The sequence below is a fragment of the Saimiri boliviensis genome, chromosome 7, assembly GCF_048565385.1.
Source record: "Saimiri boliviensis isolate mSaiBol1 chromosome 7, mSaiBol1.pri, whole genome shotgun sequence".
NCBI lineage: Eukaryota > Metazoa > Chordata > Mammalia > Primates > Cebidae > Saimiri > Saimiri boliviensis.
In genome coordinates, this window is record NC_133455.1 from 102,703,134 (window position 1) to 102,717,364 (window position 14,231).

At 45.8% G+C, this 14,231-nt stretch overlaps 1 long non-coding RNA gene across 4 annotated transcripts in view; it reads left to right on the forward strand.

Moving 5' to 3' along the window:
* The first annotated feature begins 1,717 nt into the window (after positions 1–1,717).
* Positions 1,718–14,231, forward strand: part of LOC141585177 (uncharacterized) — a 35,282-nt gene continuing 22,768 nt past the window's right edge. For all 4 annotated transcript variants that reach the window (XR_012518561.1, XR_012518562.1, XR_012518563.1 and 1 more), the window contains exons 1-3: positions 1,718–1,879; positions 6,233–6,503; positions 9,594–9,707. This is a non-coding gene — a long non-coding RNA (uncharacterized LOC141585177). The remainder of the gene's footprint in view (positions 1,880–6,232; positions 6,504–9,593; positions 9,708–14,231) is intronic.

Below are 14,231 nucleotides of genomic sequence, written 5' to 3' on the forward strand. Positions count from 1 at the left end.
GAATGTGAGGGCCCAGAAGGTCCTCAGGAGGCCGAAGCATCTGGGGCACCTGAGCCCCAAAGTCAACGAAGAGAAGACTTAGAAACGAAGCCAAAACCCAAACCCCCAAGTTGCCTGACGTCCTTCTTCTTTAGATTAAATATAAATTAGAGTCATCCTTTTTAAAAAGTTTCTTTGTTTACAAAGCTCTTAGAAAAGTAGACAATCTTATAAAAATAGACAATCGGCAAGGCAAGAAAGTAGGCCCGGTGGCCGGGCTGCCCTCTCTTCCACTCACCAGCGTCCTCCACCACTATCATGGTCACCTGGGTTGCTGCCGTGGGCGCAGGGGCTGTGGCCAGGGCAGTGGGCAGGAGGTGCCACTCGGTGAGACTGCCACGGAGGAGAACTGGTGGGTGCTGCAGGGCACGGAGTCTGGGGAGCTGGAGTCTGGATGCACGGAGTCTGGGTGCGCAGAGGCCACAGGCGCGGGTCATGGGCCTGTGGGTGGGGAGGGGACCGGAGGGGCGGCGAGGTCACTCGGCGGCTCCTGGTGCCTCTGCTGCCTGTCACGGCCTCTGCTCCCCACGCGCCCGCTCCTTCTCTCTGGGAAACTTGGAAAAACTCTTAATATGTGCAGATTCCTTAGGCTTTCTTGATTCTTTCCGGGCCTTAACGTAGATTTAGAGAATTATAAATTCTTGCAACAGAAAATCTGCATTAAAAAAGTCTTCCCCGGTGATCTTTAGGCAGGTCATCTACAGACAGGTTCTTAGACACTCTGGCAAGTTTCAATGTTGAAAATTGTTTCCTCTTCCCTCAAAGCAATGACAGGGCAAGTGGCCAATGGACGGGGACCGGAAACCGAGGCTGCCCCCGAGGGCGCGTCTAATGCAGAAGACAAGGACCGCATCCGAAAGCACGTCCCGTCCCGTGGAGCTGCAGCATTTCAGATCAATACTGCAAATACCCCCGAACTGCCAAGGAACACGGCTCAGGCACCCTCTGAGGAGGGATTCTCACTTTTAATTCCTCTGTTCTTCATATTCTGCTCTATTGGAACCCAAAACCTTCGAGTGGATCTCTCCCGTTCTGGGAGCGCAGCTGTTCCTGGGACTCGGCTCCAGCTGTTGCCCACTCTGGCCTAACCCGGCTGTGCCGTGGAGGTGGCCGGCCCCTTTAAGGCCCCGCTGCGCCTGCGCCTGGGGCTCTCGGAGGCGGGGCCGGAGCGGAGGACCAAGCGGCCGCAGGGGGGCGGTGGGCGGTGGCTGAGACAGCGGCGGCGCCGGAGGGGAGGGGAGGGGAAGGGCGTGGCGTGGCGTGGCGGGGCGGGGTGGAGTGGGGGCGGGGGAGGGGTGGAGTGGGGGCGGGGGAGGGGCGGGGAGGGGCGGGGTGGGGGCCGTGGCGGGGGAGGGGCTGGGGAGGGGAGGGGAAGGGCAGGGGAGGGGAGGGCTCGGGAGGGCTGGGGCGGGCTGGGGAGGGGAGGGGCGGGCTGGGGAGGGGAGGGGAGGGCTGGGGAGGGGAGGGGAGGGGTGGGGAGGGGAGGGGTGGGGAAGGGAGGGCAGGGGAGGGCAGGGGAGGGGCTGGGGCGGGGAGGGGAGGAGCGCGGTGGGGGCGGTGGCGGGGGAGGGGCTGGGGCGGGGAAGGGCAGGGGAGAGGAGGGCTCGGGAGGGCTGGGGCGGGCTGGGGAGGGCTGGGGAGGGGAGGGGAGGGCTGGGGAGGGGAGGGGAGGGCTGGGGAGGGGAGGGTGGCGCCGCCGCTGGGAGCCGCTCAGTGAGTGCAGCGCTTCTGGAAACGCAGGACAGGCAGGCGGGCTGCGGAGGGCGGAGGCGCGGGGCGTGGCGGCCGCCATGCCTGTGGGAAGTGAAGGTTTGCCGGGAAGTCCACCAGCGTTTGTGAGGTGAGGGCGCCGCGCCAGGCCGCGGGCGGGGAGTTCGGGACCCCGGCGCGCAGCTGGGTTGACGCGCGCGGGGGCCTCTGCAGCGTTTGCTGGGCGAGCCGGCCGGGGCGGCCGCCGGGCTGGAGTCCCTGCGCCGGGTTCCTCTCCCCGCGGTCGCCGCAGCCCTCCTCTCGGGGCGCCGGGAAGAATCCCGCTGGCGGGAGCGGGTCTTTGGGGCTTCTCAGATGATCTCACCTGGCGTCCTTTCACCGAAGCTCAGCAAGACTTTTGGAGTGGTGTCCTCGCTTTCCTTTTTTTTTTTTTTTTTTTTTTGCTGGTAAAGCTGCTTTCCACAGGAAGTCTTTTCTTGAAGTGCTGTCATTTCTTTGGGGTACAGTGTTGTTCACCCGAAGGAATGACTCCCAGTGCTCGAGGATGTTAAAGTGATCTGCTGGTCGTTTTAAAGCTTTGTTCTGAGCTGATATGCGTTAGTAGCTTTCTTTTGTTGTTAAATTTTATTGGTAAAATTTCACCTGTGAACCAGCAGCTCGGTTTTCTATTCTAAAATGCTAGCTTTAAGATTTCTGAGAACTTTGTGTCAAAGAAATCTTTGAAAAGTTACAGAAGTCTGTGGAAGAAGTTGACAATTTGAAATGTGCAGGTGGTCGGGGGGCAGTGGATCACACGTGTAATCCCAGCGCTTTGAAAGGCCAAGGTGGGCAGACCACTGGAGCCCAGGAGTTCCAGACCAGCCTGGGCAACATGGCAAAACCCCATCTCTACTGAAAATACAAAAATTAGCTGTCTGTGGTGGTGTGTCCCTAGCTACCTGGGAGGCTGAGATGGGAGGATCTATCAGAGCTTGGGAGGCTGAGATTACAGTGAGCAGTGATCTTGCCAGTGCACGCAGGCCTGGATGGCAGAGGGAGAACCTAAAAAAAAAAAAAAGTACAGGTAATAAATTTATACTAAGTAAAATTCACCACAGATGAAGAAATAGAACATTGCTAGATTGGGGTATATATGTAAGAGTCACATTGTTGGTTTTAGAGGTATCAGATATTGTTGAACATTTTCCCAAAGTGGTTGTAAAACTTATCAGGGAATATTCTGCTTATCCCACATCCTTGCTGATGCTTGTCAGTTGAAAGTTATTTTGCCACTGGAGTAGAGGTGCAGTAATGTATCAGTGTGGTTTCATTTTGCCTTTTCCTGGTATTGAGGTTGAGTATTTTTTACTGTCATTTATATGTCCTCTTTTGTGAAGTGCCTGTTAAATCTCTGTATCCTGTTTTCAGGATATGCTTGTTTTTCTGTTGATTTGTAACACTTTATTCTGGTTATGTGTCTTTTCTAGGATATATACGTATTGCATTTCTCTTTTTTCAAACTGTAGCTTGCCTTTTCACTCTTTTAATGGTGTTTTTAAATGAATGGAGATTCTCTATTTTTTTTTTTTCTTTTTTAGACAGGATCTCACTCTGTTGTCCAGGCTGGAGTGCAATGGCACAATTACAGCTCATTGCAATCTCGACCTCCCAAGGCTCTGGTGATCCTCCTGCCTGAGCCCCCAAGTAGCTGGGATCTTCAGGGGAGCACCATTATGCTCAGCTCTTTTTGTATTTTTAGTAGAGATTGGGGTTTTAACATGTTACATAGGCTGGTCTGGAATTCCTGGGATCAAGTGATACACCTGCCTTGGCCTCCCAAAGTGTAGGGATTACAGGCATGAGCCAGTGTACCCAGCCTGAGTTTCTTAATTTTAATGAAATTATACTTGATCAATCTTTTCCTTTATGGTGACTGCTTTTTGTGTCCTGTTAATCAATGCCTAACCTAAGAATATGAACACATTTTTTTCTGTGTTAACCTCATAGCAATTTTATTTTAGTTTATGCTTTTTTTTTTTTTTTCAGACAGACTTTCACTCTATTTCCCAGGCTAGAGTGTGGTGGCATAATCTCAGCTCACTGCAACTTTCACCTCCTGTATCAAGCGATCCTCCCACCTTAGCCTCTTGAGTACCTGAGACCATAGGCATGTGCTACCATGCCTGGCTAATTTTTTTTTTTTTTTTTTTTTTTTTTTTTTTTGTAGAGATGGGCATTGAACATTTTCCCAGGTTAGTCTCAAACTCTTGGGCTCAAGTAGTCTGCCCACTTCAGCCTCCCACAGTGCTGGGATTACAGGTGTGAGCCACCCCACCCAGCCATGATTCACTTTTTACTCTACTAAAAAATAGCCATCTCTACTAAAAATACATGGATGTGACTGTTTAATGTAGCACCATATATTGACTGGGACATCCTTGTCCTTCTGGACTGTGTGGCACTTTTTTTCATAAATCAGATGGCTGTATGATCATCTGATTTATGAAATCAGTGTGGGTCTGTTTCTGGACCAACCTGAGCAACATAGTGAGATCCCATCTCTACAAAAAAATCATAAATAAAGATGTAAAATGTTTTTAAGTGGGTAGAGAAGATGGAGTCATAGGTGATAATTTATAAATGATTGTCAGTTTTTGGCTACATACAGGTGTTGGTAAGTCAGATCTGTTGGGAGTTTAGGCAACATGTATTAAGAGAATTATGTGTTCAGAATGATTGCTGGATGTTCACTGACTTCAATTAGATGTTATTTGAGACTCACAGAGCTACAGGTTTTATTATTTTATTTATGTATTTGTCTTTTACAAAATTTTACCATCTTCCTGTCAAGGCAGTAACTCTATACTTAATTGTTCTTAAGTATACCTAATTACCAGGAAAATTTTATGGATCATATCTAATTGTTAAGCCATTAAAGGACTGACGTGATGTAATGTAGACAATAGTATTCTACATAATAGTTTCAGGACTACATCAATGAAATTGTTTCTTTTTCTTCTTCTTCTTCTTCTTCTTTCTCCCCTCTTTCTTCTTCTTCTTCTTCTTCTTCTTCTTCTTCTTCTTCTTCTTCTTCTTCTTCTTCTTCTTCTTCTTCTTCTTCTTCTTCTTCTTCTTTTCTTCTTCTTTTCTTCTTCTCCTCCTTCTCCTCCTTCTCTTCCTTCTCCTCCTTCTTCTTCTTTCTTCCTCCTCCTCCTCCTCCTTCTTCTTCTTCTTCTTCTTCTTCTTCTTCTTCTTCTTCTTCTTCTTCCTTCCTTCCTTCCTTCCTTCCTTCCTTCCTTCCTTCCTTCCTTCCTTCCTTCCTTCCTTCCTTCTTTTTTCTCCTGCATATAGTTTGAACATATCTTCTTCTCTTTGCTTTCTTGAGACAAGGTTTCAGTGGTATGATCATGGCTCATTGCCGTTTTGACCTCTCAGGCTCTAGCAGTCCTCCTACCTCAGCCTTCTAAGTAGCTGCAGGCATGCACCACCATGCCAGGCTCAGTTTTTATTTTTTGTATACAGGGTCTTCCTATGGTGCCCAGACTGTTTTCAAACTCCTGGGCTCAAATGATCCTCCCACCTTGGCATCCCAAAGTGTTGGTATTACAGGTGTGAGCCATCACTCCTGGCTATTTTAGTTTTAATAATTTTATATTTTTCTAATTTAAAATATTTATTATTTATGAATGTAATATTGTTATGATTATTTTGTGTTTAATCTCATTTTCAAAATAAGCTTGTGGAAATTAGAGATATTGTTTCTTATTTACTACTGTATTCTCAGTGCCTGACCTTGCCTGGTATGAAACAGATATTCAATAAATAGTTGTTAAATGAATGAATGAACCACATTCAACAATTCTCTAAGTATCACAGCTTTCACTGTCTAACAAATAAAATAGCTTGTATAGAATAGAGTCACAGTTAACCTGCCATAAAAGGAAATGTCAATGAAAATAGACCTTTGTATGTGTAGCTGCTAAGATTTTGGGGCTTTTGTTACTGCAACATAAATTAGCAAAGCTCAGTGAGACTGCAGATAGAATATACATATATAAATAGACCAGATAGACCAGTGGATGAGATTCCAAAGATAGTTCAATCATCATTAACTAACCACACCCACACTCTCTTAATTTCCTAACAGAAAGAATGGAATTCCTGTTCACTAAGATCTGCTCCAAATATTACTTATTTTGTGAAAACTTCTCTGGCTACTCAGGAATCTCCCTACTTCAGCCTCCCGAGTAGCTGAGATTGCACGTGTGCACCACCATGCTTGGCTAACTTTTTATTTTCAGAGACAGGGTCTTACTATGTTGCCCAGGCTGGTCAGGACTGTTGATTGCATATGACAGAAACCCAGCCAATTCTAGTTCCTCACCGCCTTTCAATCTGCTCCTTTCTCAGTCTTCCCAGTCTCAACAAATGGCAGTTCCATCCTTCAAGTTCCCCAAGCCCCAAATCTTAATGTTAACCTTGCTTTCTCTCTTTTATGTCATAGCTCGTATGAAGGCCAATCATGTTCAGACCCAGGCGGAGGTTCCTGCTGACCCAGGCTCTCACCAGCACATTGTCCTTTACTGTCCTCCTGAGGGTGTCTGGAGCTTCAGTGCTGTGTGCTCTCGGCCTCCATGCTGGGGCACCACTGACTCCTGCTGTCCAGGGCTTCCAGTGGACTCTCCGAGGCACTGATGTAGAATCTTCCCCATTCGGTTCACCAAGAGCAGCCTCATGCAGTGTGGGCTGACATGAAGAGCTGCCAGATCTAACAGGTAAAAATCACGAGGCACTGCCAGCTGGATGGGGTCAGAGAGTCCTCTCTCCATTAAGATTCAGATGAGAAGGGAAGATTCCATAGGCCCTAAACATTGCAGCATGACCCACATGTGCCACCCACGAGCTGCAGTGCGTGGTCAGGTGGAAGTTATTTGACTTCAGGAGAGGACAGTGTTCTCTTCAGGCCTTTTCCTCAGTGGCTGGATCTGCGTCCCTCTCCTCTCTCTTCCCCTCTCATCCCCCAGTCTCCATCCCCATCTCTCTCTCTGTTTCCACCTTGCTGTTCCCTTTCACCTGCTTTTACCTCTTCAACTTTCATGATTCCCCTCTCCCTGTCCACCACATTTCCCAGGCTAAGGCTCCTGAACTGTCCTGTGTGGGGAGATGTGTCTGGATTTAGGCGGTGCCCTCTAGATGTTTCCAGGATGGGGAAACATGGCTCAGCTGCCAGTATAATGGTTTCAGAGAGTGGCCACTTTTGAAGGCCTTTCACATTTCCCATTCTAGAATTGTGTAGGACTTAAAATTGATGGGCCACAGTAGAATTCTTGGTTCCTCATGACCTTGTGGTGGTCACCTTCTTTCACTGAGCATTCACATGGTGGCTATTAGGTGCCAGGCCCTGCTCTGGGCTAGGGGCACCATAATGAGTAAATGTCAGATCACTACCCCATGGAACCCACCACTGCAGGCATAGAGAGGAGAAAGAAAGGGGCGTGGCCTGTTTGTGTTCTTTTCACGTGGTCACCTGCCAGTTCCTGTGGGAGTGGGAGCCAGTGCAAGGAGAGAAGCCCAGTGAGAAAGGCAAAGGGATGATGTCAGACCCAGGAGCTGAGGCTCACATTCCCCTGCAGCTGGGCAGCTTCTGGAGTGGACAAGGAGCAGCAGGGAACATTGTGGCCTGGTGTTCTGGGGTTCACTGTCTCATCTCATTCCTGTGGGTGCCAGAACTTGTCCAAAGGGAAGACTCAGTGTCTCTAAAAACAGCAAGGCGGAGACAGAAAGTGTTTCAGAGAAGCAGGAATGATTGTCTGCCATGGAAACAGTATATGGATTTATAGTAGTGTGTCTCTCTAATAACTAATTAGCGTGTTCCTGTTAATTGAAAATATCGGTGGTGTAAGTTTCCTTGGATCTTCTCATCTTCATGTAAGTTTATCTGTTCCCCTATCCCTCCCTTCTTTCCTTCTTTTCCTTCCTTCCTGGATTTTCTGATCAGGGTCATGTGAGGCTAAAATCCAGAAATGGGCTAGCTATGCTTTTTCTCTAGAGCTCAAGCTTTTATTCCAAGTTCACTGCAGATATTGGAAAATGTTTCTATTCTTGTTTGTGGGGGACTGAGGGCCCTTTTTCTGTGCTGGCTGTCAGCCAGGAGATACTCTGACTTCAGATGCCACCTGCTTTCCTCTTTACCTGTCTTTTCTATCTTTCAACCAATCACAACTCATGGAGTCCTTCTCAAGCTCCTTCCTTCTCTGACTTCATCTTCTCCAACCAGCCACAGAAAGCTCTGTCATGTATGGAGTGATGTGATTCAATCCACTTCATGCAGGTAACCTCATCATCTTCAGGTCATGTAACTGTCACATAAAAACATAATCACAGGAGTGGTGTCTCATCACCTTAACAGGCTTCAGAGACAAGGGTATGGCATGTTTGGGGACCATTTCAGAAATTCCATCTACCACAGTTGGACACTCACATTCCCCCATCTGCAAAATACATTCACCCTCTCCTCTAAAGTTTCCAAATTTCATGTCATTAAAGCATTAGTTCAACATGAAAAATGTCACATAAGCCACATCAGATCCAAAGTTTAAAATCTTATCTAAAACATCCACACCAGGTGTCAATGAGGCTTCTGAGGGTGTCCATTAAGTACAGATTATTGACATAATTGCCTTACCTCTGTCTACCTGTGAAACTGAACAAACTGCTTATCTGCTCCTAATGTGGAATGGCGGGACAGGCACAGAATAACAATTACAGTGATTCTAGTTCAAAAAGAAGGAACATGGAAGGGAGAAAAAAGTCACCAATCCAAAATAGTTTGGAAATGGAGCTGGGCAAAATCCAGCAGGAGGTACTTAAGTAGGATCCACAGCCTGAGACTGACCCTCCATCCTGTGGGACTTTGCTTCTGGGATCTTTGCTCTGCATTTCTTGAAACCATTATTGTCTATCTTATTTTCCCCTACTCCTTTGGTTCTTCCCCTTTCTCCTCATGGCAGCATCCTCTGCTTAATCCTTGGTCCATCGCCCCCAGCAGAATTGGTCAGATAGTGCCCGTGTCACGGTCCTGACTGTCTCCACGAGGGGCTGTCCTTGTGAGCCCGTGCTCCTCTGAGATCATCTTCACTGTCCTAACCTCTCTCAGTCATGATTGCTTTCAGCTGCCCTGGCTGGCTTAGGAGAAAACCTAAGACTATGGAGACCCAGAGCCATTCTCTGCCCTCTCTATCTCCAGAAGAGGAAGAAAATAACAGGGATCTTCATGGAGAAATGACCCACATGAGGGCCTGGACTCTCCAGCAGTTACAGCAGAGGAAACTCCCTGAGGAAGCATGGAGTAGCTGAACGCCCAGACTGGGAAGGCAGGGTTGTGTTAACCACTGTTTAATCCTCACATGCTCCCTGCCCCAAACTGCTAGCCAGTGAATGACAACGGACTGGGAGTAAGTAATAGGCCTATAGAACCATGATAAAGAATTGTCCAAGGAAAGACCCTTTTACTCTGTTTGCAAGGTGAAATTGCTGTATTTGATCTAAAGTTTTCTGAAAGGCAGCAGCAAGTTTCTGGAGGATGAGTTACCTGCTTTGCACAGGGAGGGTGAGGCCAAGGCTTTCGTGGTATATCTGCTGCCACTGGGTGATGAGGGAACCTGGGAGAGTCTTAGTCTTTCTGGACTTGAGTTTTCTCATCAGTAAAGTAGGTGCTAATTGTACCTCTCTGAGGTCCCTTCCTGCTTAGTTTTCTCTGAGTCCTTGAGGGACTGAGATGGTCTTTAACACTGCCTGGACCTCTAACCTGCCTCTGACCTCTCTGGGTCTGACTCCTGACTCTGGCCCCTGTGTTTCTCCTTCAGAGCCTGAGCTGAGTTCACACCTGGGAAGCTGAGAACTGAGGGAACAGATGGAAGAAAGTCAGCAGGTTTTGGTAAAGAGAAGAACCTGTAAAGGACAAGTCAGCGCTAGAACAGGTGAGAAACAAAGCAGGGGAGAATAAGGACAAACTGGGCCAGAAGCCTCAGGGGAATGGGCAATGGGCCTGTGATCATTCAACCAGTCGAGGGGCAGCGCAAGCTGAGCAGCGGGAACTGGGCAAGACACTTAATCCACAGGACACTTAATGACCCTGGTAAGGAAGAGCCAAAGGGGGGATCAGAGCTGGTTTATAGTGAGAGGCAGCACCAACTCCAAGAGGGGGAGGATTTGACCCTGAGCCCCACCCCAGACCTAGGAGCCTCGACCTCGGGGCTGCCATAGCAGTGGATGCTGTTCAGGTCAGTGTAGGTTAGAGAAGAACCATGCTTGGAGAAGGGTTGGAGATGTCTATTCTTACATTAAACAGCTCTGCCCTAGGTCAGGTGCCAGAGTAAGTATTTCTTGCCAGTATATGAAGCAGTGATACTTACACTATTCCTCTGCACTTTCAGTTGAGGAAGGTCTCTATATGATATGAGTATTTACTGGGTGTACTTGGGGTTCAAATAGTAGTGTTTCCCCAAGCAACTCAAGCTCATGAGAGAAAGAACACAATGACATGATTTCAAGAAAATATAGTAGTTCTCTGAAAGTGGTGTGTCATGGCAGCCCAGAGGATGGGAGTGTAGGTGAAGACATTGCTCCTAATGACAAGGGGAACCATAAGAGGAATTCTTCAGAGTAGTCCCGTTTTTCCTCCAGTGTCCCGCAGAAGATCCTGGGATGTGACTGGTGTAGAGCAGGGGTCTACAGGTGTAGGAAGGGGGCTTGCTGCATCTTGGGAGAAATTATAGCATCCCTGGTAGGACATTTTGGAGAGGATTGTTGGTGATTGGATTGGATATCTATAGTCAGTTTTATCCTATCTTCAGTGAACACTGCTGAGACCTTCCTTAGTGCCAGACCCTAAGCTGGGAATCATGAACACAGAGATGAGTAGATATGATCTCAGCTTTCACAGAACTCTCAGTCTAGTGAATAGCAAGTTATAAGAAATGTAGTGATGGTGGCTTCATTAGAGCAAGTGGCTCATGCTGCATGGAGATGACCTCAGTGGATGACCGGGTCCGCCTTCTGGTTGTTAATCAACAGCTGGCTGGCTTGCTCTGGGACAGTGACCCTGGATTTCTGCCAGGTGTCAGCATCTTAGGTACAAGCAACACCTCAGTTTTCTGTTGGGTCAAAACAGTTATCACTGCCAAGGTGATCAGAGGACACTAGTGACATCAGTAGCTACTGATGAGGTCCTGGCCAGCTAGGGAAATAAAGATGTAAGTTTAACAACAATTCTAAATTTGTTCTTAACATCATGAACAGAGAGTATCTGTCTTCTAAGTTAAATACTTTTTAGACTTCAAGATTCACCCACGTCCAAAATAAAATCTATATCAGCCATATTACTGCCCTGAGATGATTTTTCCCTGTCCTTACCAGAAGCCTGCACTATCTGGAGCACTGAGGCTGTCTCAAGCCAACTGATCTGCTCTCTGGATTCCAGGGACACCCACAGAGCCAGAGGTTGAAGGCACAGGCATTGCTATCTCTGACCGTTCTGACTCCAGGTTGATCCACCCCAATGCCCATTATTAACCACACAGTAACAGGATGCCACCAACATTTTGATTTGAGGCTGTCATGTCAGAATTTTAATAAAATTTAATAGATATTATTTTTTAGAGTACTTTTAGTTTTACAGATAAATTGAGCTGATAGCACAGGGAATTCCCCTATTCTCTCTTGTCCTCTAGAACACAATTTCCTCTATCATTAGTATCTTGCATTAGTGTGATAGATGTTTACAATTGATCAACCAATATTGGTATGTTATTATTAACTAAACTCCATAGTTTACGTTAGGGTTCATTCTTTGTGTTTTATAGTTCTGTGGGTTTTCACAATTACCTAGTGTCATGAATCCTCAGTACAGTATCACACAGAAGAGTTTCACTACTGAAAACCTCCTTGTGTTCAACCAATTCATCCCTCCTCCACGTTTGGCAATCACTGATCATTTCACTATCTCTACCATTTTGACTCTCCTGGAATGTCCTAGTGTTGGAATCATACAGTGTGTAGAGTTTTTATACTAGTTTCTTCCTAGCATTATGTATTTAAAGTTCCTCCATGTCTTTTCATGGCCTGATAGCTCATTTTTTTTTATAACGGAATCATATTCTGTTGCACAGATATACCACAGTTTGTTTAGCCATTAACTTAGTAAAGGACATTTTGGTTATTTCCAGTTTTTGACAAGTATGAGAAAACTGTTGTAAATACCTGGATGCAAGTTTTTGAGTGAACATGTTTTCACATTACTGTGGTAAATACCTAAAACTGCTATTTGCAGGATTATGTGGCAAGGCTATTTTTAGCTTTGCAAAAAACAAAAACAAAAACAAAACAAAACAAAACAAAAACACCTGCCAAACTGTTTTCCAAAGTGACTAGCATTTTGCATTTCCACTAGCAGTGAATGAGAGTTCCCGCTGCTCTGCAACTTTGGCAGCCTTTGGTATTGTCACTTGTTTGGATTTGAGCCATTCTATTAGGTATATATTATAGTGTAGTGGCATCTCTTTGGTTTAATATGCAATTTCCTAGTGACACATGATTTTGAGCATCTTTTTCATATGCCATCCATATGTCTTTTCTGGTGGAGTATCCAGATCTTCTGCCCATTTTTAAATTGGGTTGTTTGCTTTATTATTATTGAGTTTTAAGAGTCCTTTATGTATTTTGGACACCAGTCTTTCATCAGAGCTGTATTTTGCCAATATTTTTTTCCCAGTTTATCACTTGTTTATTCATTTTCTTAACAATGCCTTTCCCAGAGCAGAAGTTTTTAATTTTAATGAAGTCCAACTGATCAATTTTTTTCCTGGGTTGTGCTTTTGACATTGTATCTGAGAAGTCATCACTATGCCCAAGGTCACCTAGATGTTCCCCTATGTTATCCTCTAGGAGTCTTACAGTTTTGTACCTTGCATTGAAGTGTAAGATCCATTTTGTGAAAGGTGTAAAATCTGTGTCTAGATTTATTTATTTTTTACATGTGGATATCTAGTCATTCTAGCACCATTTGTTGAAAAGACTATCCTTTGCCTGTTAAATTGCCTTTGTGCCTTTCTCAAAGGTTGGTCTATTTCTGAGCTCTGTATTCTTTTCTAGTGACCTATTTGTCTGCTTTTTTTCTTTCTTCACCAATTTCCACACTGTTTGGTTACTGTAGCTTTATAATTAGTGCTGAAGTCGGCAGTGTCAGTTCTGTGGGCATTTTTCTTCTGATCTTTACTATGAGAACCTGGTTGGGCTCCAGGTGATAAAACTTAGAAAAATGTGAGATCCCCACTAAATCTGGGCCCCAAGGAGTTTTGAATACTCAAGGCAGGCCACCCTCAGCTTCTAGTAATCTGTCAGTACCATTTAAGTGCTGGCTTCAGCAACTTCTGTTCCCTGTATTTGCCTGTCTGTCTTGTTTTCAGCATGGCAATTTGCCCTGAGACCTCTCTTCTAGGCCCGCTAATAAGATTTGATAATTTTCAGTTTGTTCAGCTTTTTTCTTGTTGTAAGGACAAGTGGTGACCTCCTGGCTCCTTGCAGGTTGGAGTAGAAACCAGAAATTTTATTGAACAAGTTACTTGTAATGAAAGTCAGTAATCACAAATGTAGAATTGAATAATTTCCGTAGATATGTAGAATTTTGTAGCCATCGCCTCAGTCCCCTCTTAGAATACAGACTACCTTTCTTCCCTCCCCAGATTCCCCAGAGGCTCTTTGCAGTCATTTTCCAATCCCTGGTCACCATGACAGAGCCTGAACAAAATTAAAATTTGGGAAACAGACAACATTACATTTCAGCTTTTATTAGATTGGGATCTTATGTAATGGACCATTGTCTTAATCTTGTGTCAACTAGAGGAAATATTTTATTCTTAAGGACTTTCTTTATGGGAACTTAGTAGTTAGTCCCATTTATTGCTCTCCTTGAATTGGTTCGTCTATGCTGGTAGCAGATAGTTGCAATCAAACCTTGTCCAGTGGGCACAAGTGAAAGCGCTAAAAAAAAAAAAAAATCCTTCTATTAGAAATGTAGATGATGAATTTGCAGATAATGTTATGCAGAGTTACGTTTGTTTGTTTTTGAGCCGGAGTTTCACTCTTGTTGTGCTGGCTGGAGTGCAATGGCATGATCTCAGCTCACTGCAACCTCTGCCTCCTGGGTTCAAGCAATGCTCCTGCCTCAGCCTCCTGAGTACCTGGGATTACAGGCATGCAGCACCATGCCAAGCTAATTTTCTATTTTTAGTGGAGACAGGGTTTCTCCATGTCGGTAAGGCTGGTCTTGAACTCCCAACCTCAGGTGATCTGCCCTCCTCAGCCTCCCAAAGTGTTGGGATTAGAGGCATGAGCCTTCATGCTGGAGTGCTATGTGCAATCTCAGCTAACTGCAACTTCTACCTCTAGGGTGCAAGTGATTCTTGTGCCTCAGCCTTTCGAGTTGGCTGGGATTATAGGCATGC